The sequence below is a fragment of the Microcaecilia unicolor genome, chromosome 10 (assembly GCF_901765095.1).
Source record: "Microcaecilia unicolor chromosome 10, aMicUni1.1, whole genome shotgun sequence".
NCBI classification, from domain to species: Eukaryota; Metazoa; Chordata; class Amphibia; order Gymnophiona; family Siphonopidae; genus Microcaecilia; species Microcaecilia unicolor.
This window is the reverse complement of record NC_044040.1, coordinates 47,627,548-47,653,922: the sequence shown is the minus strand read 5'-3', so window position 1 is coordinate 47,653,922 and position 26,375 is coordinate 47,627,548. Positions and strand designations below refer to the sequence as shown.

The 26,375-nt window shown below is 45.0% G+C and overlaps 1 long non-coding RNA gene across 1 annotated transcript; it reads right to left on the bottom strand.

Annotated features, from left to right (window-relative positions):
- Positions 1-4,368: 4,368 nt before the first annotated feature.
- LOC115479247 lies at positions 4,369-25,830 on the bottom strand. Its single transcript, XR_003943636.1, has 4 exons — positions 25,750-25,830; positions 8,424-8,566; positions 5,075-5,080; positions 4,369-4,379 (listed from the first exon to the last, which is right to left on the bottom strand). It is a non-coding gene; the product is annotated as an uncharacterized LOC115479247 (long non-coding RNA).
- Positions 25,831-26,375: the final 545 nt, after the last annotated feature.

The following is a 26,375-nucleotide window of genomic DNA, read 5'->3' as shown; positions in this document are numbered from 1 at the left end:
CTCAAACCCCTGCCCTCTCCACCCGTTAACCAGGGGAAAACACCCCGCATGCCGATAGAGTAGCTGTAATTGCTCTATCCAACCCTTCGGAAACCCATAGCGCTCCAGAATGCTCCATAGGACACCCCACTGCACTCTATCAAACGCTTTTTCCTGGTCGAGTGTTACCAACAGCCTACCATGCCCTCCCACTCTACTGCGTTCTACCCCCTCCCGCACCCACGCTGCAGCTTCCAAGACCCCTCTCCCTTTAACCCCACATGCTTGCGAGGCTGCTAGCAAATCCCCAGACACCTGCCTCATTCTCTGGAATAGCATTCGCGCGAAGATTTTTCGATCTGTATTAAGCAGTGCTATAGGCCGCCAGTTGGCCAGCATCGCCGGGTCCTTCCCCTTACTTAGTAGGATAAGAGCCGCCTCTGTCAAGGAACTAGGCAAGGAACCCTCCAACTGGGCTGCCCCCCATACCCTCACCAGGTTCGGCACCAGCTGCTCCTTAAAGGCCTGGTAGAACTCAGTTGTTAGCCCATCCGGCCCCGGCAAGGTCTTCCTGTGGAGCGCCCCGATGGCTTCCTCCACCTCCTGTTCTGTCCACGGGTTCAAGAGGGCCTGAAGCTGGGGTCCCCCGTGACCTATCCCCGGGGTTCCTTCCACATAACACTCCATCTGCTCCATATCAATCTGCTGGGCTGAAAGGAACGCCGCAAAGTGGTCCCTCACTGCCCCCAGAATCCCCTCCTTGGTGTCCTGCAGGACCCCCTGTGCATCCCGCACCCCCTCCATCACCCTGCGCGCCCTCCGCTCCCGGCAGCATGCGAAGGGGTCCGGGCTACACATTTTCCCGAAGTCCCGCTCATACACCAAGGAGGTGTAGCGGTTGTACTGTACCTGCTCCAGGAGTGCTTGGAGATCATGTATTTCTTCCTCCCTCCCCCCTTGTGAAATCAATGTGTCCCTCTTTTTCTTTATTGCCATGCCCAACTTTGTCCTTTCCCTCCCCTCCCTTCTCGCCTGTCTGAGAAAGAATCCCCGCGTTCGTCTTTTCACTGTATCCCACCACTCCCCCAATGACTGAAATGCCCCCTGCACTGACACCTGATCTTCCAAAAACCGGCGGTACTCCTCCCGCACCTGCTCGCTACCTAACCACTTTAAATTTAGTCGCCATAACCCCCTCCCTGGCCTCTGCGCTGCCGCCCCCCCCACCTGAAGGAGGACCATGTGGTGGTCTGAAAAGTCCACGTCCACGGTTCGTGGACCCCACAGACAAACCCCCTTCTTTACCAGGAATCTATCGATTCTGCTTTTACACTGCCCTCGAAAGAACGTGAACCCCTCCTGTTCCTCACAGAAGGCCACATGCGCGTCTACCAGCTCCGCCTCCCGCATGATCCCTGCCAGCCTCACCCCGTCATAGCCCACCTGTACCGATCGTCCCCCACTATCCTTTTTCCGCAATATGGTGTTAAAATCTCCCCCCCAGACTACTTGGCGCGAAGTGTATAGGTAGGGCTTGATCTTCCCAAAGAGGAGCACCCTTTCCTTCTTGCTTTGGGGCCCGTACACATTCACCACCCTCAGTGCTCTATCCTCCCAAATCGCATCCACAACAAGACATCTCCCCACCCCCAGCTCCACCACTCGCTGAATATTCACCCGGTGGGACTTAAATAAGATCCCCACCCCACCATACCTCTCCCCCGCCAACCCCCACACCGAGGGACCCCACTTCCAGGCCCGCCTTGCCCGCCTGATCACCTCAATGGACCGCAGCCGAGTCTCCTGGAGCAGGAAGCAATCTGCTTGGACCCTCGCGAACCAGTCATACGCTAAACCCTGCTTCTTCGGAGAGGCGATGCTGGCCACATTCAGCGTGGCAAATGTCAACACTAAGCCTGCCATCCTCATTGCGAGTCACGGGTCTGCTCACTCCCAACTTCTTTCCTTATCTCCTGGGATACCCCCTTCTTACCCTGAAGCAGGTCCTCTGCTATGCGGTCTACATCATCCCCTGCCAGATCCCCCTCCCCCCCCCCGCAGCCGTCCTGTCTGCACCTTACCCCCCCCTCCCCCTTTCTTCCTTCCTTTCTTCTTTGCTCTATCCGGACCCACCCCCTGATCCCTCCCTCTCCCCTCTTCACCCCCGCCCCCTACCTCCTCCTCCGAGTCCTCCACCTCCCCCAAGTCCTCCAAGTCCTCCAGATCCTCCTCTAGCTCCACTCTGTCCCCCCAAGCCTGCACTTGGGCCTTCACCACCTGCCCGGCCCCCTCAGCTTTCCTCTTACTCCCCTTTCCCCTCCCTCCCTCCCTTCCCTCTTCCTCCTCCCTCACCCCTCCCCCTCCCCCCAGAGCCTTCCCGCCCTTCTTCCTACCACCAGTACCCTCCTCCAGTGCTTCCTCATATTTCCGTTTGCCCTCTCCAATCCCCCCTGCCGCCCCCTCTTCCTCCATTAACTCCACCTCTTCTCCTTCCCCCTGTTCTTCCTCCTCCCTCCCAACCTCCCTATCCTCCTCCTCCTCCTCCAACACCTGAAATCTGTTCCCCCCCTCTTCCCCTGCAGCGACCCCTCCCTGCCCACCCCTAGTTTCCCCCCCCCTCCGAAACTTCCCTTTCCTCTGTGGCACTTGTACCCACTCCCCCTCTCCCCCCTGCTCCACTCCTGACCCAGCCCCCTGCCGCCCCCCCCTCCTGCATCCCCTCCTTCTCCCCCCCCTTGCCCCTCCCTGCCTATCACCCCCTGCCCTATCCCCTCCTCCATTACCCCCCCTCCCCGTCCCTTCCCCCACATATCCCACTCGTTATGGGCCGCCCTAGGGCAGTTCCGATATGCATGGCCTAACCCGCCGCAGAGGTTGCACCTGATCGCGGTGCAGTCCTCTGTGGCATGCTGATCCCCGCATCTTCCACACTTTACCACTGGGCATGACATGCTGAAGTGCCTAAACGAACCACATCTGAAGCACTGCCGCGGCTGCCCCTTGTAAAAGCACAGTATCCTGTCACGACCGATAAAGGCAGCCGAAGGAATGTGCTGGACCACATGGCTCTCCTGTCTCAATTTGACCAGGGCTCCCCAACCTCCTGCCCAAACCCTGCTTGGATCCGGTAACTTTGTAAGTGGGGATCTCAGCTCCGCGTACCTCTGTAGCCAGTAGGCTAAATCTGCCCCAGAGATAGACTCATTTCTCACGAGCAGGGTGATCTGCACCAGGTCCGGCTTGCTGACTGGAATGGCCCTGAGGTCCCGCCACTCCCCCTTTCCCCTCACCCCCTCGTACCTTTCCCAGAATATTTCCATCCCCCTCTGGGTCATGAAGCTCAAGTCATATTCTGGGATGTTGATGGGGTGTATACACGCGTAAAAGTCCTCGGGTATAAACCCCATCCCCATCACCAGCCTCAAGACCCGATCCCTGGAGGGCATTGCCCCCTCCCCTATCCATTTGAGCTGTACCACATTTCGCCGCTTAGGCAGCTGTCCACCCCCTGTCCCCGCTCCCCCCCAACCCCTCCCTGGGCCCTCAAAACCACCCAATCTCCCCCCCTCCCTCCTTCCCCCTCCCTGGACTACTGCCGCAAAGGACTTGGACCCCAGCCCCCACCGCCCCCCCCTCCACACTTGTTCCAGCCCTTCCCTCTGCCTCCCCCCCCTTCTGTCCCTCTGCCCCTCCCCTCATCCCTCTCCCTTCCTCAATATCCACCGCCCCCTCCCCCTCCCGTTGTCCCCCGTCCCCTTCCCTCTCAGACAAACATCCAGCAACGTCCATAGTCAGTTCTGCGGCTTGGGCTGCCTCCAACTGATTGTCCTGCCCATCTCCACTTCCTGGAACGTCCCTGCTCGTCCCTGCCACTGCAGGCTCCAGCCTCTGGGCTAATCGCCTCCTCTCCTCTGTCTCCTGGCGATACTCTGGCACCTGCCCAGTCAGGTCTGCAGCTGGCGATACCAGACTCCCTGCTCGCTCTGCCCCCGAACTCCCTCCAACCTCCGGCACCAGGGGCGAAGCCTCCGGAACTCCGCCGCTCCCCTTGGCTCCTCGCTCCCAGCCGTCCTGCTGGCAGGTCTGCTCCACCACCCGCTGCACATCTGTTAGACTTGCCATGTCCACTTCTGTAGTCAACGAAAGTCTCTCAACAATCGGGTTACTTCCCCCTTGCTTCTGGTGCAGTCCCTCCTGTGTTCTCCCAATGGCTGGCGCTTCCCGGGGGCATGGCTTGTCTGTTCCTGATTCCGCCACAGGCTGGCTGTTAGCACCCCCCGATTTCACCTCTTGTAATGGACAGCTGGTCAAATGAGCTCCCAGCTGCTGCCCGCTCCTATTCCTCTCTCTCTCCGACCCCTCTCCTGTAAACCGCCAGCTACTCCATGCTCAGGGAAGACCTCCCCTGCTCCCGGACTTCGTGGGCGGGGCTTCTCCAGATGCCATGCTACTTCGGTTTCCACTTCAGTCATTGCAGACCCGGCCAAAAATACCGGAGTCTGCCTCTGCTGACCCTTTTCCACCAGGGCCTCCTTCACGGCAACTGTCTCTGCTGTTTGCACAACTGCAGGTAAGCCCTCTGAGACTTCGACCACCACCTCTGTAGAAAACAGGCTGCTACCTGCGTCTCCCTCTGCTGCCTCCATTATCTGGAGTTTTGAAAAGTTACTGAGTTCTGTCCTCCCCTCCACAGGTAGGATCTCTACTCCAGCCCCCACCTCAGAGCCATGTCCTGCCGCTGCCTCCTTATCCTCTGGCTGCTGGGTAAGTGCTCTGGACTGTGTTGCCAACTGTCTCATGTATTTTAAAGTGGGGTCACCTCTGAACCCAGACAACTCTTTTGAGTCTAATGCTGCTGAAGACACTGAAGCTTGCTGCAACTGTAGTGTTCCTGAACCCCCAGACTGTGGTATTGAAGCCATCCTTTCTCGGTTAACATAGAGCTCCCTCAAAGGATTCACAGAGCCCTTTTTTAAACAGTTCAACAAGTGTTCTTTTTTCCCCAACAACTTTGATATCCGGGCTTCCTCTTTAACATACATTTGTCTGTGCTCCGCTGGGGCAAATTTACACATAGTTCTTGCCATTTTCAGACGTTTTCCTAGCTCCACTACTTCTTTTTCCACCAGCTTAATTCGTCTTACAATATTTACCACACTACTTGCTGGATCATCAGGGTCATAGCTCACTTCAAGGAACTCCTCATCTGACGATCCACTCTCCTCACTCTCACTCTCAGCTGCCTCCAGCAAAGGCTTCTGGCAAACTTCCATCGCCTCTTCCTTCTCCCTTCCTTGGAAGCGCCCTTCTGGGGCCTGTACTATCTTCCTCCCCCCTCCACTGTCTTCTCGCTTACCTTCCGCAAGCTGGGCCATGGAGGGGGAAATGCTCTGGTGGCCTCCACTGGGCTGCTTCTCCCTTCGGTCCACTGGACTCCTTTCCCTTCTCCCGGTAGTCAAACCAGGGAGAGAGCCACTCCTTTCGGCCTTCTGGTCCCGGGCCCCAGGAGGCCCCATAGCCTGGGACTTTCCTGAGGCCTTCTCCCCAGGGACCCTCCTCATCTTTGGGGAGGGAGCTAGGTCTCACTCCCTTTCCACTGGAAGTCAGCAGAGCTCTCTAAAACACCTCCTTCCTCCTCAGCAGACTGGATGGACCGTGCAGGTCTTTTTCTGCTGTCGTTTACTATGTTACTATTACTTTGTTACTATTTCTTGATAGTACAGAATACCAGTTAGTAACAGAGTACAGCTTTCAGCAGGCGTAAATGCAGGCAACTTAAGTTAGGCGTGGATCAGGCTCGTAGGGGCCCTTTAACAAACTGTGGGAGGGATAAGGCGCCAGTAGCATGTGCCAAATCAGCACTACCATGGGGGGCATTCCCAGCGGTGATCAGCTGCATGGCAACATTGGTGCGTGCTGCATGGTTACCATGCGAATAACGCATGAGCCCTTACTGCTAGGTCAATGGCTGGTAGTAAGGGCTCAGGCTATAAATAGGCATGCACTAGTTAATTTTTGCATACACCCATTTCTTGGCCCATTAAAAAAAGGCCTTTTCCCCAGCCGTGGTATATAGTGGCCCAGCATGTGCCAAAAAGGGAAATGGGACTTGATATACTGCCTTTCTGAGGTTTTTGCAACTACATTCAAAGCAGTTTACTTATTTTGTACCAGGGGCAATGGAGGGTTAAGTGACTTGCCCAGAGTCACAAGGAGCTGCAGTGGGAATTGAACTCAGTTCCCCAGGTTCAAAGTCCACTGCACTAACCACTAGGCTACTCCTCCACTCCCGAGATGCACCCACACTCCCATGGGCCACTTTTTACTAGAGAGCTCACTTTTTACCGCAGCTTTCTAAAAAGGATCCCTCAGGCAGTATTCTATAAAGTGGAGATGCCCTTCATAGAATACTGCTCTATGCATAATTCTTTCCACAACAAATTTTTCAGCATGATTTCCTGAATCTGGTCCTTAGTGTGGAAGAAGAAAGCTTTCTACCTTGTTTCTTATTATTTGAATTGGCCTAAAAAAAGAGCAAATCTATCAGCAGAAGCCCGATATATCATTTCAAAGTAAATGGTAGTCTTAATGCCTGGAAGGATATTGAGCTGCCTTGCTACACAACCCCAAATAAACATCTCTAGAACACGCACTATGAACTGGAGGTAAAACATGGTAGCTTTTCTTCCATTGGACCAGTTTTGCACATGCATTATTTTATGCCACATCACCAAACCAGTAGGCCTTTAGTTAGGGCTGAAAATAAAGAGAGGAAAGAGTTAATTGATCTGTATAAAATTCCTTCATCCTTATCACCACGGTCATTATTTAAAAAATTTTTTTTTATTATATTTGTACCCCGCGCTTTCCCACTCATGGCAGGCTCAATGCGGCTTACATGGAGCAATGGAGGATTAAGTGACTTGTCCAGAGTCACAAGGAGCTGCCTGTGCCTGAAGTGGGAATCGAACTCAGTTCCTCAGTTCCCCAGGACCAAAGTCCACCACCCTAAGGTCACTCGAGTTATTATTTTGACCGTTCGGTGAAATTGCAAGTGGGAATTAAGGGATAATTTTTTTTAAAAGGTTTCTATATGTAAAATCTGTTTTATACAAGGAAAAGACCTTTCATTGAATTATACACTAGTATATGCACATATGAAAGGGCAATTTCAATATGAAGTCTAAGTCCGAAAACGTCCAGCTCACAGCCAAATTCGAACCAGAAAAATGTCTAAATTTCTGGTTTGATTATGGCTTTGGGCTAGATGTGTATATGCCAAAAATGTCCATCTGTAAATACCATTTTTGAAATAAAAAAATAAGTCTCAGGGAAAAATGTAGAAAAACAAGCCATAGGGACATCTGTCTGGCAGCATTACTAGTAAACTGGCCACACAGACATCCCAGTAGAGCAGGGGGCAGCCTAGTGATCAGTGCAGAAGACTTCACATAATGGGACTTAGGTGCAAATCCTACCTAAACCCCTTCATATTGTATTGTGAAACCCCCAGGAATACATTGGTGTTGGTGTGTAGGATTGCCATGCAACAAGGCCATCTTTTATCGCCGTGGGTTAAAGTGTTGTTTTTTTTGCAGGACGCAGTAAATGGCCATGTGGTAATTAAAAAATTAGGAAGTGGCGAGGGCTCTGATGGTAACCTGATGATTGCCAATGATGTCCACTTCCCACCCACCAGTGCTAGAAAATAAAAAAATTTTCTAGTGCTGGAAATTGTGCATCACAGAGCAGTGGCATAGCCAGACCTCGGCGGGAGGGAGGTCCAGAGGCCCAAAGTGGAGAGGCACATTTTAGGCCACCTCCCCCAGCCGCTTCCGAATCTCCCCCCACCCCACCGCCACAAGGTACCTTTGCTGGCGGGGGTCCCCAACCCCCGCCAGCTGAAATCTTTTTCAGCGCCGGTCTCCAGCACGCTGCGTTCGCTGCTGACCTGTGCTTTCTTGAGTCCATGCTCAGGTTCACTTAAAGGAACGAGCAGGACATCAGGACTCAAGAAAGCACAGATCAGCAACAAATGCAGCACGCTGGAGACGGGCGCTGAAAAAGGTTGGGAACCCCCTTCAGCAAAACCAGGGGCCTGGACTAAATCTGTGGGGGACCAGGCCCCCGTGGCCCCCACAGCTACACGCCTGCCACAGAGCAGGATCTACCACAGGGCTCCTGGGTGAGCCCGGTGGTAGGGCTGATTTGCTGAATGCAAACCCAGCAGTAGCCCTACCACTGGGTGATAAAATGACCCCTTTATTAGCAGTGAGATAGTGCAGAGTGAATTATTCCTATGATCAAACTAAAATTATAATCAGGATTTATAATATGAGACTTGCAAAACGAAACTCGAGAGTCTACAGTAGATCCATATGAAAGTATAATTTTCAGTACAAATAGCATGTCACAGACTATTCTAAATGTAGCATCAACATAACTTTCTTGCAGTCATTTTACTAGAGTCCAAATCTGTTGACAGCATTTGCCAAGTTGCTGCTGAGTTTGTTGTTTTATATTTGCCTGGAGGTAAAGAAAACTCTGCAACCATACCAGCTCACATCATTTGGATGGCTTCAATGACCTTGGAAAGAAAGAACAAAGCTATTATCTTCACTGATGAAGCAAATGGCTGTTTACAGGGGGGAAAGCAAAAAGACTTTTCTTTGAAATCATATTAGCTGCCTGTTAACTCAATCCCACATGGTTACTTTTACCAGAATCTTTAAAAAGAAAAAAAAGACAGCACTTGTCATTAGTAAATGATTTCAATTACATAGATATTAACGATAGTCATGAACTTTTATGCATTTACCCTACATAGCATGAATATGAACTGATAAATGTAGCATAAATATTAAATGCAATCAATCCTATATCAGTACACACCCAAAGGACAGTTCAATATGATCTTAATGATGCCCCCTGAAATAGCTATATATATATATATATATATATATATATATATATATATATATATATATATATATATATATATATAATAGTAATGACATATATGTATAGATAGATATATATGGAGAGGAATATACATAGATATGGATTGAGATGTTAATTTTAGTAACAAATTGTGTAGTTTTAATTTTTACATATATCTTGAGGGAAATTCATTCTCTCTCTCTCTATCATATGCCAGTGTGTGTGTGTGTGTGTATGTATATATATATATATTTACTGGCAAATGATCAGCACAGAGAAATGATCACTACTACTCAGCTCACTCAAAGGCAGTGTGCAAGTGATGTCATGACTGTTTCTGTAGTGTGGTCAGACCTGAAACATGCCTGTTGCAGATGAATAATCTAGATAGATAAATCTATATCTGTATCTCCTTCTCTTTCTCTCTCATATATATAGGCCGCCTCCCCCAGCCACCGCTGCATGTATTTGGAGAGACCTAAAACATGATTGGAGATGAAGGATCTAGATAGATAAATCTCTCTCTCTCTCTCTCTCTCCATATACATACATACACACACACACATCTAGATTCTTCATCTCCAACAGGCATGTTTCAGGTCTAACCACTCTACAGAAACAGTTATGACACCACTTGCACAATGCCTTTAATTCGAGCTGAGTAGTATTGATCATTTCTCTGGATCACTTTTGTTATGTTCAACTATTCACTCTTGATGCAAAGACTAGCTGACATAGGAATTGCGGGCACTGACCTCCAATTGTTTTGCTCTTTTCTGTCAGGATGCTCTTTTACAGTAACTACTTTATCCTCTTCATCCCCCTCACACCCAATTCCTTGTGGAGTTCCCCAGGGGTCAGTCTTGTCTCCTTTTCTCTTTAATATCTTTCTCATCCCACTTGCTACCCTCATTCAGGAATACTGTTTTGTGGCATATTTTTATTTCTGTGCACATGACATCTGACTGCTTTCCCTGCAGGATCCTGATGCCCCAGACCTTTTTCTTTACAATCATGCCTCAGCTCCATTGCGCGATGATTACAGGAACACCACCTAATTCTTAACCCCTCTAAAATCATTGGATCATGGATAACAGGTCGACCATTGTAACTCATCCTTGCCCCTACCATTAAAGGTCTACCAATAGCTCTGGTTGATTCATTTCGCTATTTAGGAGTCATCTGGATTACCAATTTTCATTCCATTCTCAAATTTCTGCTGTTTGAAAGTCTTGCTTTAATGTACCTCATCTGATTTGTTCAGTTCATAATTATATTGATGACTCAGCTTGTGCTACTTTAATCAATGCCTTTGTTATATCTAGACTTGATTATTGTAAACCGATTTATGTGGGTCTTCATTCTTTAAGTCTAAAAAGGCTTCAGTCTATCCAAAATAATGCCACTAGATTATTATCCCATGCGATATGTTTTGATTGGATCACTCCTCTACTTATTCACCATCACTAGCTTTCAATTAACTATAGAATAAACCATAAAATTTTGACATTGACTCAGACTCATAAAGCTCTTTGCAACAAGGCACCATCTTATCTGGCAGCAACCATTATGTCCTATATTCCTCAGAGAACTCTTTGTTCAACACAGAACATAGCACTTTTTTCTACCTTTCTCCAGCCTAATGGAATTCACTTCCATTATCGATCTGTGAAGAGTTGCCTTTCCCCAAATTTAAGGCAGCCCTGAGGGTGTACTTATTCGATCTTGCTTGTCCTGGAGTAGCGAGCATGAAGTGATTGGCGGTGGTGATAAGGGAATGAATATTTTATCTATCTATCTATCTATCTATCTATCTATCTATCTATCTATCTATCTATCTATCTATCTATCTATCTATCTATCTATCTATCACATTTATACCCCATATTATCTCAAACAAGTTTGGATTCAATATGGCTTGCATCAAATTTTAGAGCAAAGTATAATAAGGATTAAACAATAAGAGGTATATCATCAAAGCAGCAGAATGACTCATTTGAAAATAGCAAACTACCTAAGAGAATTATAATGATCAACAATGGCAAGGAATTCACTAAATAAAAATGCTTTCAATGATTTACAAAATTTTAGATAATCAGAAACACACTTAATTGATTTTAGGAAGGAATTCCATTGCTTAGTTTGGTATGAGAAACTAGCATCATGAATTGATTTATAATGGAGATTCTTGCAATTCAGAAAATGGAGAAGTAGATAATCTCTCAATGCAGGATGGGCATTGCGTGACGGTTATTGCAGCAAGTGTTGCATATATAATGAAGTAGAAGACCAAACAAAATTTTACAAACAAGGGTGCACAGTTTAATGGTGACTCATGTATTTATAGGAAGCCAATGCAACTTGATTAAAAGAGGGGCTGATTTGCTAAACTGTCTTTGCATACAAGACAGGCCACAGTGTTCTGGGCTGATTAAAGGTTTTTGATAAGAGAGATTTTCAAACCTGAGTAAACAGCATTACAATAATCAAACTTGGACAACACTAAGGATTGTACTAAAGAAGGAAATATTGAATTTGAAAAGAAAGACCTCAGTCTTTTTAATCTCCATAGGGAGTTAAAGACACTAGAAACTACCACAGAAACCTCTGGCTCAAATGATAAATACTGGTTGATAGTTATTCCCAGGATTTTCAAGGTGGCAGAAAAAGAGAAAGACACATTGAGGGGCATTTTCGAAAGAAACGTCTAAGTTGGAATTTGGATGTCTTTGTAAAACGTTCAAATTTAGAGGTGGGGAAAAGGTCATTTTTGAAAAAAGATGGACGTCCATCTTTCATTTTGAAAATACCAAGGATGTCCTTTGGATGGCCTTAGATTTGGACATCTTTGATTTTCAGCGATTTTCAAAACCAAAGACATCCAAGTCTAAAACGTCCAAATGCAAGCCGTTTGGACGTAGAAGGAGTCAGCATTTCTAGTATACTGGTCCCCCTGAAACGCCAGGACAGCAATGGGGCACTGCAGTGGACTTCATAAAATGCTCCCAGGTACATAGCTCCCTTACCTTGTGTGCTGAGCCCCCCCAAAACCCACTACCCCCAACTGTACACCACTACCATAGCCCTTACAGATGAAGAAGGCACCTAGATGTGGGTACAGTGGATTTCTAGTGAGCTTTGGAGGGATCACAGTTTCCTCCACAAGTGTAACAGGTGGGGGGGGGGGGTATGGGCCTGGGTCCACCTGTCTGAAGTGCACTGCACCACTAAAACTGCTCCAGGGACCTGCATACGCTGTCATGGACCTGAGTATGACATCTGAGGCTGGCATAGAGGCTGGCATGTAATATTTTTAATGATGTTTTTTGAGGGTGGAAGGAGGTTAGTGACCACTGGGGGAGTAAGGGGAGGTCATCTCCGATTCCCTCCAGTGGTCATCTGGCCATTTCGGGCACCTTTTTATGCCCTATTCGTAATAAAAACAGGTCCAGGTGAAAACATCCAAGTTTTAGTCTTGGACGTCTCTGCTTTTTTCCATTATGGCTTAAAGACGTCCAAGTCTTAGGAACGCCCAAGTCCCGCCTTCACCACGCCTCCGATACGACCCCTCAGATTTGGACGTCCTTGCGATGGACTTCCGCTAGAGACGTCCAAAATCGAGTTTCAGTTATACTGACTTGGATATCTCTGAGAGATGGATGTCCAAGTGCTGATTTATGTCAGAAGATGGACGTCCATCTCTTTCAAAAATGAGCCTGATTATCAACAGAGAAATATTTGTTAGTCATTGGGTGAGCAGAATTAGTTAGAATTAGAAACTTGGTTTTGTCTCTATTTAGCTTCTATTTGAAAGCAGCAGCCTAAAATTCCATCAAATCTAAGCCAGTTTTAATTCTAGGCAGGACTTAATTTACGTTCTCCATAAACGGTAAGTGTAACATCATCAGCATAAATAGGGAAGGGAAGGAAAATGGGACTTGATATATCGCCTTTCTGAGGTTTTTGCAACTACATTCAAAGTGGTTTACATATATTCAGGTACTTATTTTGTACCAGGGGCAATGAAGGTGTTAAAGCCATGCGAATCTAGAAAGCCACATGAATCTAGGGGGCCATAAATATGTTAAGCAAAATGGGAGAAAGCGGGGAACCCTGGGGCACTCTACATACAGAGAGCCATGGCAAAGATAAATTACCAGATAACTTAACTTTATATTGACTAGACTTTAAGAAACCAGCAAACCATTGCAGGACTTCAACACAAATGCCAAACTGATCCATAAGGCCCAATATAATATCATGGTCAATTGTATCAAAAGCACTAGACATATCAAATTGTAGGATCAAGATTTTCTTGCCCCGATTTAGGTCCATTCTGAAGTTGGTAATCAGGGTGGTAAGTACTGTCTCTGTACTATGTGAGGGTCTAAACCCTGACCGAGAGCTATATAAGATAGTATGAGCCTGCAGATAGTCCATGAGCTGACTTGAAACAAGGCTTTCCATAACCTTAACTAACAGTGGTATGGAGGCTACTGGCCTATAATCAAGTACTTCGCTCATGTTTGTCTTGGGGTTTTAAGGAATAGGCGTAAGGATTATTCATCCTTTGTCTGTAGGGAATAAGCCCTGAGACAGCATGAAAGAAAAGTTAGACAACTGATGAAAAGGTCAGATGCCGACTTCATTAGATAAGTAGGACATGCATCAAGAAGACAATGCAAAGAAGAATACTAGCGGAGAAAAGGATGACCAAATCATAGTAAATGATGGCAGAAAAAGATCTGAACGGTCCATCCAGTCTGCCCAACAAGATAAACTCATTTTACATGGTATGTAATACTTTATATGTATATCTGAGTTTGATTTGTCCCTGCCCTTCTCAGGGCACAGACCATAGAAGTCCGCCTTGCACCGGTTTTATTCTCCAAATACCGGCGTCACCACCTAATCTCCACTAAGATTCTATAGATCATTCCTTCTAAACAGGATTCCTTTGTGTTTATCCCATGCATGCTTGAATTCCATTACCGTTTTCATCTCCACCACCTCCCGCGGGAGGGCATTCCACGTATCCACAACCTTCTCCGTGAAAAATACGTCCTGACATTACTCCTGAGTCTGCCCCCCCTGCAACCTCAATTCTTGTCCTATAGTTCTACCACCTTCCCGTCTCCGGAAAAGGTTCATATGCGGATTAATACCTTTCAAACATTTGAACGCCTGTATCATGTCACCCCTGCTTCTCCTTTCCTCCAAGGTATACAGTACATGTTCAGGTCGGTAAGTCTCTCTTTGTACAATTTGCAACGCAAATCCTATCTGCATGTGAGTCTATGGAAAAACCAGTGGCGTAGCCACAGATGGGCCTGGGTGGGCCAGGGCCCACCCACTTAGGACACAGGCCCACCCAACACCTAGGCCCACCCAAAATCTGTTGTCTGGCTATGCCCCTGGGAAAAACCATGAGCAAAACTAATATGGTCAGTGAAGAAAATATTAGTACCACTTAGTGCGCTTTTAATTTTAATAATTCTCTGCCCAACATAGCTTGCAAGCTGGTCTGCAGATGGGATAGGTATGACAGTGGTTACTGAAATGGTGTTGGGCATGGAATTAACTAAGAAGTGTAATTTCCTAATGCTTAGTTTGGGCCCACATGTATTTTACATTGTAAGCAGTTTTGGTTTTCCTAATTGAGTGCTTAGACTTCTTGCATAGACTCCTCTATTGTCCTCAGATTTAGATTTAGCCCAGAACCTTTCTTGACGCCTCCAGAATTTCATCTGTAAACCAAGGGGAAGGTTTCCTAGAAGAACTGTTTCATTTTCTCAGGTGCAATTCTATCCATCGTTGCCCTGCTAACGTCACCCCAAAATTGAAAGAAATTAGATGAGAAGGAATATGACAACAGCTGAACTAATAGAACATTAGACCAAAATTCACTGGCATTAACTCTACCCATGGTTGTACAGAGTGCTCTATTGTTTTCAAAACTTTCTCTCTCTTCTCTGTTTTTCCTTTATGTTTTATCTACTACCCAGTCAAATATTGGGAAAGGGAAAGGGGATGGGGTTTGATATACCACCTTTCTATGGTTACAATCAAACGGTTTACATATTATATACATGTACTAGAAGTTTATGGTTTATAATGGGCTAGAAAACCCAGATCTTTGTTAAGTCCTGTCTGGTGGGTGTCAAAATATTTCAGCATTCTGATTTCAAAGGTCTTACGTTCCTGGATTGTCTTAAAATTTCCTTTTAGTATTCTCACCATAAAATCATTGATACAGTGATCTGGTTTTGTAAAGTGGCACCCACCAGACAGGACTTAACAAAGACACTGACTGTATTTCTCTTTTTCCCTAGGGCAATCAATTTTTAAAGGAAAGTGTGCTGTCAAATTTTACTTTAATGCACATTGGATTGACACAGTAAATCAGATGTACATCATTCCAACCGATATTTGGGCACCACAATTGGCACTCAATGCTATTCTATAACGAGCGCTCATCTTTAAGTGTCCATTAAAGAATAGCATCAAAAAAAGTTTTGCATCAATTTTTGAACACCATTTACTGAATCTAGCCCAATATGTATGAGGCTCTACCTTAACATCTGCAGTTATGTGGAAAATTGTGAACCAAAGCTTCAAAACATTATTAAGAGCTGCTTATTCCAGATTTTGCACACCATTGGAAATATCTATGGATTGCTTTGTCATTTCATTGGCACCATCCAAAAGCAAAAGTATAATTAAATACATGACATTAACGCCTATGTTTACTAAGGTGCGCTATGGGCACCTTAGCGTTTTCAATGCACGTAAATGGTTTACGTGCATTAAACGCTAATGTGCCCATAGAAATATATAAGCGCATTAGCGTTTAATGCGCCTTAAATTTAACGGCGAGTTAGAAACACCTTAGTAAACATACTGTTAAGTGAACTTTCTATACCAAAAAAAAAAAATTGAGAATCAATTTGTGACTAGTTGAATTACTGCTTAATTTTAGTTTGACATGCAAATTAGATTTTCCTCAAAACCATTGGCTTTTCCTTAACTAAGCTAGTGAAAATCAAATAACACACAGAATGGTCTTTGGCAGCTTATTCCTTTGTATGTTTAATAAAGATGCTACTTACTAATATTGAAAGGAAAAGCCCCGGGGGACCATTCTGTGATGTCAATATTGTATAGACTGAAATAAACCTAAAGGCAGGCCAGGAAAGCTCAGAGATTATCAGAGAGAAAAATAGCACTGGCTATATACATCTGACTTTTGATATGTGAATGTATAGCCCATGTATTAGAAATAGGGGATGATTGAAAACATTTTGGATTGCTGACTATGGCAATGCTTCATTTTAGACTTTTACTAGTAAATATATTTCAGTCTGTAAACAGCCAGAGATGAGGAATGCATATATATTTTGGTGAAATAGATATTTATAAGCATGTCTGTGAGCTGTGTGAAAGGTCTTTATAGTACTCTCATGCTCAGTTTCTTTTTGGTTAACAAATACATTTTTTTTCACCTAGCAATTTCCTCTACCATTTTTGGCTACCTGATATTCCCCTCCCTTTTTTTTTTTATTTTGCCTCTCCAATCTTATTTTGCTGCACAGACAGGATATTTGCCCTAGCTGAAGCACACTTTGCAATCTGCATTAGCACAGTAGTGGGCAACCACAATGAATTTGCATGAGATCTATTTGCATACAATGGAAGTAGTACATGCAAATCAATCTCATGCATGTGGTAATCTTGGAAACCCGACTAAGTGAAGACCCATGAGGACTGTGGTTGACCACCCCTGCATTAACAAGTATGGCTGACTCCAGTATTATTGATCAGCTTCAACCAAACCTAAGTAAACCTCAGGCCTACCCCTTCCACCTGCCCAATGGAAGTGCAAAGCAAGAACTTACATCAGTTAGAAAGATGAACATCTGATTTACTGTGTCAGTCCAATATGCGTTAAAGTAAAAATGGACAGTACACTTACCTTTAACATTTGATTGCCCTTGGAAAAAATAAAAAAAGAGAACTATGGTTAGTACCAAAACAACAAATGTAAACTTGCAAATTCAGAATGGAGAATTCACCCAACTATGAACGTAGTCTCTACGGATGCATTTTGTTATGCCAGCACTATGTGTTCTTGCCTGGTATGGGAACACTCTGCCTATGTAACTAAAATGGACCCGGTATTGAATTATTGCAGTGACATTAACTCAAACTGCCATGTAAAATCTGGAATAGCATTGCTAGACATCTAGCAGGAGGAAATGGCAAAGGACACTAGACACCCTAAGTAAGTCACGTCATGTCAAAATAGAAAAAAATCTGATCTCATGTAGGTAACCCCTCACTACAACAGAGCCAATTAACACCACCCCTATGATTACCTGCAGGGAGTTGTGATAGTCATAACTTGGCGGTGATGCTGAAGGGCTCAGCATGAAGATTAGAATTACTTTTCTACTTTCTGCAGGGGCAGAAAAAGAATGGGCCACCTGAAGATCCTAAATTCTTTCTGTATCCATCATCAAGTCAAGAACTAACAGGAGAGAATGAAGATAATCTGATAAACCTGCGATCTGAGATTGTGACAAGAGGCAAACCATATATCACTTTTATGTTCTTCTGACTGCTCAAGGATGGCCCTTAAATGATATGTAGGTTCTTGCTGAATCCAACCAATGAGCATTGAAATGCGCTTATCAGTAGAGAGGAAATAAATGTTGGAAGAAGAAGAAGAAGACTCACAACTCAGTTACTGAAGCTACAGTCCTCAGTTGGGGGCCATGCATCAAGGTTTCTTTCTGAACCCTTCAATCAATCATAGGCTCTAAATGTAACCAATAATTTTGCTATGGCAGCAGCTATCACATCTCCAACTCCACCTGATCTGGGTAGCAGAAGACCTTACCCAGGAACTGAACTCAGCTGCTTCAGCATGGCAGTGTCCAGCACCCAGTTAATCTGTGGGCCACCTCTTCAATCTATTTTTTGAATGATATTTGATATTTCACATAGCTGGAGCACACTTTGCTCTACAAGGGACAAAACAATTTGGGGGTAAATTAAACCAAAATCTTGTTACAGTGGTAGCTCCTACATATGCTGTGCTTCAGTGCATGCCTCCCCCCCCCCATTGTAATAAACACTACGACAGTTTTTTACTAAGCTGCAGTAAGCAATAATGAGTGCTTACTGCAGATTAAAATGCACTATGACAGGGTGTGCTCTTCTTCATGTTCAATTGTGAAGTGTTGCGTACGACTGGTAGCGCTATAGAAATGATTTATAGTAGTAGTAGTCACAAGGCTGCTGCACTAACCACTAGGCTACTTTTCCCTCTATAAAGGCAATATTCAGCACTTAACCAGCTATGGGGCACCGGATAAAGGGGCCATTTTACAAAGGTGCGTAAGGGCCTATGCGTGTCCAGTGCATGCCAAATCAGCATTACCGCCCGTTTACCATGTGCCCCGGTCAGTAATTCTGAATTTGCCCATGCCGAAAACACGCGGTAGAAAATATTTTCTACTATGTGGCGCTTATCTGGTGGTAAACAGCAGTGAGCACACGCTGCATGCCTACCACCTGGGTACCGCGTAAGACTTACCGCTAAGTCAATGGGTGGCAGTATGGTCTCAGGTCAAAAATGGACATTATTTTGCCGCACATCCATTTTCCAGCCCCTTAAAAAAGGGTCATTTTTCCAGGACATTGCAAAAACAGACCCGGTACATGCCCAAAAGATGCTCTCACACTGCCGCAGGTCACTTTTTGCCACGGCTTAGTAAAAGGGCCCCAAAGATAGGACTGATATTTGTGCAACCTATTTATGTGGTTACCTTGGCTGGTGAACTTCCAAATTCTATAAATGGTGCTTTAAATTGTGTGTACAAATGTGGGTGTGGGTGTCATTTAATTGAATAATGAGCCAATTAGTGCCAATAATTGGGACCTAAAAATCAACTATTGGTGCTAATCGGTGCACATATTTTCACACCCAGATCCATGCAGAAAGTTTACGTGTAGTTCCAAAAAGGGAGCACCGCCATGGGAGGAACATGGGTGGATCAGTGGCATTGCTGCAATTTATGCACATTTATAGAATAAGGGAGATCCATGCCTAATTTAGGCATGACAACTTATACCAGGGTTCAGTTGATGTATATGCTTGATCCTAAAAGTAGTCGCAGATCCCGGTGCTAAGCGCTTATTCTAATAAGTGATACCTAACTTTGAGCGCCATTTATAGAATAGTGCTAAGTGTTATTTTTTCAGCACAGGTCTTTCGGCACCATATATAGAATTTGGTCCTAAGTGTGGACTATCAGTACTTACCAAGTCAAGTGCTAACTCTACCCCTGCATTCCCCCCCCCCCCCCAAAAAAAAATAGCTGGTTTTGAGAGAGATGCTAACCGGACATTTTCGGCAGCACTAACCAGTTAACTGGCCAAGAGCCATTTCTGGTTGGTTAAATCACTTTATCAACCGAAAACTGTTTTATTAAACACCGTCTGTGTGTTAATAGGCAAAGCTGTGTTCCGACCTTGTGATGTTTTGCTACCTTTCTGCTGTCCACAGAAACAACAAGCAGAGTGTACCTGAAAAGTAAGCAGTTTTCAAAGGAAACTCCCTGGATAGGCTCCCTTTGAAAACTAGGACAATGATACTTGGATACGAACGTACCTGTGTACTTTAGCTGTGCAAAATTGCCTCCTATATGCAATTAGTTTATTTTAGCTGAATCTAGCTCAGGGAAGTTCCATTCTTTGATGTGCAGCAGCAGCAGCAGCAGAGGTAGCAAGGCTGGTGGGGTTCCCAAGCTCCATCATGTGAAGAAAGCAATGGCAGTACAACACAGTGACACATTCTTATCTAGCTCCATTGAGGGTCCCCCGCTGATACTTTCAGCGATATAAAATATCATATATAACCCTTGTCCTGGGGACCCCTGGTTCAAACCAGTTTTAATATACTGATCCTTTTTGCTGTTTGAATGTTACCTAGTGTGTTTTTTCCAGCAAAAAAGGTGCCGGTACTCAAATGCTAGGCCACCCTTCAGGGGTGGGGTGATCACTGAGGGACCCACCCACCCCACAATAGTAAGGCTCCCTGCAACCAGTCACAGAATCTATTACAAAGCAGAATTGGTGTGTAGAACCTGAGCTCTTTCATTAAAACTTGGGGTCCATTGGTTAATTTTAGCAGACAATGGAAAAGGTGCCGGTACTCAGTATCCTCAAGTACCCCCTCAAAAAAAGCCCTGATGTTACCCATCCTGAACAGTATAAACTAGCCCCCACCAAAGTCCAATCTCATGGAACATCTAGGATCAACTGCAATACAGAGTGGAGGAGTAGCCTAATGGTTAGATCAGTGCCTGAGAACACAGCGAGCCTTATCCCAGTACAGCTCCTTATGGTCTTAGGCATGTTAATTACCCTCTATTGCCTCAGATACAGATACAAACTGATTGTGAGTCCTCCACAGAAAGAAAAATACAGCAGAATGCCAATCATCCGGATTTCCAATTATCTGGACCCATTATCCACCAATACCTTCCCAGCCAATTCTCGTGGTCCGCGCAGAGAAAAGCCCTGTCCTTTCCTGACTCATACACAGCAGAAAAAAGCCCTTTTCTGCCTTGCTCTTGCAGGGACGCGGCAGAAGAAACAGCCTTGCTATCATTGCTTGCGGGGACGCTGCTTGGAAATGGGAAAAAAAGGCAAAAAGTGGAGGAGTGGCCTAGTGGTTAGGGTGGTGGACTCTGGTCCTGGGGAACTGAGGAACTGAGTTTGATTCCCACTTCAGGCACAGGCAGCTCCTTGTGACTCTGGGCAAGTCACTTAACCCTCCATTGCCCCAGGTACAAATAAGTACCTGTATACAATATGTAAGCCACATTGAGCCTGCCATGAGTGGGAAAGCGCGGGGTACAAATGTAACAAAAAAAAGGCATGTTTTGTCCAATTCTCCGCATTTATGATTATCCGGACCACCCTCTACAGAGAATAGTCCGGATAATGGGCTTTCTACTGTACAAGTTTTACATGACTTGAATAACTTTCAAGTGTGCAGGCAATATACAAGTTGTTTTTCACCTCTTTATGGTTAAAGGCTTACCAGAATGTTTCTTCCCTAAACTGGTGATCGTATTTCCTTATGAGAAGAAAGGCCTAGAAAATATCACTTGAAATAAGTATCCAGAATGAACATCATTTTCTGAGGAAGGGAAAGCACACAGCATATAGTACCTGTACATTTTTTTTTTAAATAGAACAGTTAAAGGTTTGTGCAATAACCTGAGGCTAGACTTTGAAGCTGAGCAGATTGAAAGTTAAAATGCTGAAGGCAAAGTTCCCCTCCCGTTCGTCTTTAGTGGGAACATACAGAACTCATTTCACTGGGAAACTTCTGATGAAGTAATAATTGATTCATCATACTCGAGAAATATTTCCTCTTATTTTGAGAGCCACAGGTTTGATTAAAAGGAATTTCAGGTACCCCATGGTTGCCTGTACATTGTTGCACCTTATGAACTAGAGAAGGAAGATCTCTTTTGGTATAATACAAGTACTACAGGAAGCATTAATAGTCAGTTTGAGAGACTGAGCTTATATGCCACATACTCTAGTTTGGGAGTAAGACTAATCCAAATCAATCAGGGGTCCTTTTATTAAGACGCGCTGAAAAATGGCTTGCGGTAGTGTAGGTGCGGGTTTTGGGAGCGCACCAATCCATTTTTTAGCACGCCTGTAAAAAAGGCCTTTTTTCTTTTGCCGAAAACGGACATGTGGCAAAATCAAAATTGCCGTGCGTCCATTTTGGGTCTGAGACCTTAACGCCAGCCATTGACCTAGCGGTAAAGACTCACGCGATAACCGGGTGATAATGACCTGCGTGTGTCCATTACACGCGCGCCCAAAAATAAAAATATTTTTCAGATGCACGTATCAGACGCGCGTCAAAAATGAAATTACCGTCAGAGCCATGCGATAGTTGGGCAGTAACTCCATTTTGGCACACTTTGGCCATGCGTAGACGCTTACGTGGCTTAGTAAAAGGACCCATAAAACACCCAAACTGTGTAAAAAAAGAGGAAAACTCCACCTGGGTTGCTGCTGGTGTAGGTTGGTTTTCTTTTTAGCGTGATTGCTCTCCCCAGCGAAACGGGGCTCCTGTTGAGAGTGGCTTAGTTGCTAAACTGCCTTTTTTTCTCTTCAGCACATAGGACCAAATTCTATATATGGCGCCGAAAAAATGAACGCTAAGCGCTATTCTATAAATGGCACTCCGAGTTGGATTCACACTATATCACAAATGATACCCACAAGTGAACAACAAACTACAGACAGTCCACAAAGAAAAATAAAAAATGGCAGGAGAAAAAGACCTCAGATGTCGCAAAGGATTCCTAACTACTACTACTTATCATTTCTATAGCGCTACAAGGCATACGCAGCGCTGTACACCATACACAAAAAGACAGTCCCTGCTCAAAGAGCTTACAATCTAGATAAGACAGGTAAACAGACAGAACAATAAGGGTAAGGGAATAAAGAGGTGAGGATGAAAGGATAGGGCAAGTGATTAGTGGTTAGGAGTCAAAAGCAGTGGTAAAGAGGTGGGCTTTAAGTTTGGACTTGAAAACGGCCTCTGCCAGTGACAGGTTGTGGTAATTAGCTTTTAGTGACTACTGTAATCATGGGTCAAAAAACTTCTTGCCAATAACTGGAAAACTTTAAAAATATTTTTCATGCAATTAAAGTTTGAATATATACAGTGCTTCATACTCTTCAATTCAATTATGCTTCACGGACATCAAACCGCAGCAGGAATATTGGTGCAAAGACTGCAAAATTAGTGACACATCTCAGGGGTCCTTTTACAAAGGCACGCTGAAAAATGACTTGCGGTAGTGTAGGCGCGGGTTTTGGGTGCGCGCCGATCCATTTCTCAGCGTGCCTGTAAAGAAGGCCTTTTTTTTTTGTTTTTGCCGAACATGGACGTGTGGCAAAATCAAAATTGGTGTGTATCCATTTTGGGTCTGAGACCTTACTGCCAGCCATTGACCTAGCGGTAAAGTCTCATGCGGTCACCGGGCGGTAATGACCTACACGCGCCAAATGCCACTTGCTGCGCATCCAATACGCGCGTCCGAAAATAAAAATTATTTTTCAGATGTGTGTGTCCCCACAAGAGACAAGTGGTAGCCATGCGGTAACTCCATTTTGGCGCATGTTGGGCAGGCGTAGATGCTTATGCGGCTTAGTAAAAGGGCCCCTCAAACTTAGATCCTGACAGGCACCCATTTTGCCATAGCTTCTTCCAGAGATGCATTTGCTCTCTCATCTTCCCTTAGCTGCAGAAAGACTGAATTGGGTGCCTTTTATAGAACAGTGCCTAGTGCAGAGACCTGTGTTTAACTTTTAGGCATAAAGATTTACACCAATCTAAATTAGGTATGGATCTGCCGTATTCTGTAACCCTGCATGCAAATTCTTGGACCGCCCATAACCCGCTCTCCCATGACCATATCCTCTTTTCAGATCCAGCACAAGAATTTACACACTCATCTTTATAGACTAGCGCCTAGCAAGATGTACGCATAAATTCTAATTTTTGCCAATTAGTGCCCAATTATTGGTGATAATTGGTTCATTACTCAATTAAATTGTGTGCACAAATTGGACATGTGCCCGAAGCTGCACTCATAATTTTGTGCACCATATACGGAATCCGGAGGATAATGCTTTGAGCTTTATAGCCACTGAGGGCCTCTTTTACCAAGTGGAGGTAAAAGGGGGCTTGCGCTGGCTTCGGTGCATGGTTTTCACGCGCACTGAGACTCCCTTTTACTGCAGCTGGTGAAAGGGAAGTCTTGTTTTCCTATAGGAAATGCCCATGTGGCAAGTAAAGCACTTGCCGTGTGGCTATTTTGGGGGGGGGGAGCCCTTACCACTACCCACTGAGGTGGTGGTAAGGGCTCCCGCACTAACGCGGTCTTCACCGGGCAGCTCACATTTTTATAGCACCAGAAATGATGGTGCATTAGGGGTGGGAAGTACCGCCGGGCTGCTACAGTAGCCCGGCGGTACTTCCTGTATAGCGAGCGGTAAACCCGCATTGGGCTTACCACCGCTTAGTAAAAGGAGCCCTGAATTTCTCTATTTGTGCTTTCTAAGCTAAGTGCTTTTAAGCATGTTTTGAAATGTTTCTAAGACCTAATTTAGGGGTGCTTAACAAAGGCGCTAGCATTTTTAGCGCACACTAAAAATAAGGTTGCACTAAACGCTAGAAATGCCCACATATTCCTATGTGTGTCTCTAGTGTTTATTGTGCACTAAAAATGCTAATGCACCTTTGTAAAAGGCCGCTTTAGTGTTTTGTTGTTATACCATTGTAGTGATTTATGGACACTGGTAATATGGGTTTTTTGAACCCCATATATCTTATGTGGAAAATGGAATTTTTTTGACCTGCGATGGCGATTTTTTTTTTCAGGCTTTACATTTCCCCGATTTTTTCTGTATTTGTCACTGAGATCTTTTCTTCATTGACACCAAGCAAGTGGCATTTTCCTCTTTTTTTACACAGTTTGAGTGTTTTATGGATTTGGATTATTTTTCCCTCTGTTTCTCATATGCTTTTTTTCTTTTTTTTTTGCTTAGGGGCCCTTTTACTAAGGCGTGGGAGGGCTAATGCATGGGTAGCATATGCCAAATCAGCACTGCCGCTGGGTTAGCACTACTACTACTACTTATCATTTTAAAGCGCTACTAGACGTACGCAGCTCTGTACACTTGAATATGAAGAGACAGTTCCTGCTCGACAGAGGCTTACAATCTAATTAGGACAGACAAACAAGAGATAAGGGAATATTGAAGTGAGGATGATAAAATAAGGGTTCTGAACAAGTGGATAAGGGTTAGGAGTTAAAAGCAGCATCAAAAAGGTGGACTTTTAGCTTAGATTTGAAGATGGCCAGAGATGGAGCTTGACGTACCGGCTCAGGAAGTCTATTCCAGCCATAAGGTGCAGCAAGATAAAAGGAACGGAGTCTGGAGTTAGCAGTGGAGTAGAAGGGTGCACTGGTGGTAGCTCTGAGTTTGGCGTGCACCAAATTCCATGGTAGAAAATAATGTTCTATTTTCTACTGCGGGGGCATTCCTGGTGGTAGTCAGCAGTTTGTGCACTGCATGGTTACCATGCGGGTAGCGTGTCAGCCCCTACCGCTAAGTCAATGGGTGGCGATAAGGGCTCAGGCCATAAATAGGCCTGCGCTAATGACTGTGCTTGCCCATTTTCCAGCCCTTTAAAAAAAACAACGCTTTTTTGCAGCCGCAGTAAAAAATGGCCCAGCACGTGCCTAAAACATGCGCCCTCACTACCAGAGGCCACTTTTTACCACGGATTAGTAAAAGGACCCTTAATGCACAACACTAACCCCATATTTACTATACATATTTTAAAGCTGCATCCTTAAACTTTTAAAAGTTGAGATTTGTCTTGAAAAATTTTATTTCATTGCAGTTAAGCAGCCAGTTTAGCCAGGAGTGGCAGTGGCAACTTCACTCCACTTGGGGCCTGCCATAGAAACTGCCATGCTTGTAGCGGCCCCCATAAGAAAGAGAGGGAGAAGCAGTCAGTTGGCACCAGTAAAAAGAAGGCATGCCAGATACCAGCTTTATAATGAGGATGCACTTAACAGCTGGGTCAATGCAAAGCAAGAAATAATGTTAATATATTCTCTGACGAGGTACATTTATGGTGACTTAAGTCTGACTCCTGCCCCCCACAGACACACACTTACTCACTGTCACATTTATAATCTGACTCACATTTTCAGTCTGTCCCTTTTGTTCTTGTCACTGATTTGCAGTGGTGTAAAATGCCAGAAGTGATCAACAGCTTGCTGTCAGCCAGTAAGTCAAGTGAGCCGTCTGGACCTTTAGACCCAGTGTAAATGTCACTTAGAACAGACTGGACTTGCTGTGCTAGCCAACTATTTTAGACATGTAGTTCAAGGTTTATGCATTGTCAGCAGCAACAAAACAAATTGATTTCATGCACAAATTGTTTAGCTTGAAGGTCATAGGAATTTTCCTAAACAAAAATATATAAGATAGTTTACAAACATCACTTGCTTTGCACTTGTCATTTCGCACTTGTCATTTCTCATTGAGTATAGCAGCCAATAAAAAAAACCCCAAATATATGCAAAGGAGAAAATGCTACATTTAAAAATACTTGTAAGAGTAATTGAAATAGATGACTTCAGGAAGCAGGTGAAAGCTTGGCTCTTCGACCAGGCCTTTAATGGAACAAGTAACTAACTTGTTAGTCTCACTCACACACACAAGGAGTGACTCGGGCTGCACATACTGCAGCAGGACATGTTTATCCACTCCTACACTAGCTGAGATAATATTTAACCATCTCTCTGACCTCGGGTGAAACTTTCTTT